The sequence below is a fragment of the Penaeus monodon genome, chromosome 25, assembly GCF_015228065.2.
Source record: "Penaeus monodon isolate SGIC_2016 chromosome 25, NSTDA_Pmon_1, whole genome shotgun sequence".
Classification (NCBI taxonomy): Eukaryota; Metazoa; Arthropoda; class Malacostraca; order Decapoda; family Penaeidae; genus Penaeus; species Penaeus monodon.
This window is the reverse complement of record NC_051410.1, coordinates 10,806,241-10,806,706: the sequence shown is the minus strand read 5'-3', so window position 1 is coordinate 10,806,706 and position 466 is coordinate 10,806,241. Positions and strand designations below refer to the sequence as shown.

Sequence of the window (466 nt, the reverse complement as noted above, 5' to 3'; positions counted from 1 at the left end):
CATATGAAAAAAAACTAAATGAACCAAATGGTGTTTCTAATACCTTAAATCTAGCACAAATATATACCTTGCATAAAGAAATGAATAATGATCCAGTAAGTGCAACCATTAATGTTGTCATTTGAAAAGGATATTCTACATCAGAAATTATAACATGGCCTTCCAACAGCTTTACTGAACCCAAACGTGTTTCCTAATTGCAAAAGCACATAAACTTATGAGAAATTAATACATACAAAAAATAACAACAACTCTCATATTGTACCACAATAAACTCGCCGACTTACACACAGTATCAATCTGTCACAAATATAACCAAGGGATTTTGTTTGTTCAAAGCGTCTCCATAAGTCAAATTTCACGTTAAATCCTCAAATTCAAATCATAATGAGCTCACCGGAGACAAAAATCGCCACCACTTGCTTCCTCCCTTCGAGCCTCCCTCTTCTCGTGGGTCCGCCCCTTG

The 466-nt window shown here is 35.8% G+C and overlaps 1 protein-coding gene across 1 annotated transcript in view; it reads right to left on the bottom strand.

Moving 5' to 3' along the window:
- Nucleotides 1-466, bottom strand: part of LOC119589045 (WASH complex subunit 5-like) — a gene marked incomplete at its 3' end in the record, with an annotated part of 26,804 nt that extends 26,338 nt beyond the window's left edge. The window contains 1 exon segment of the mRNA XM_037937622.1: nucleotides 398-466.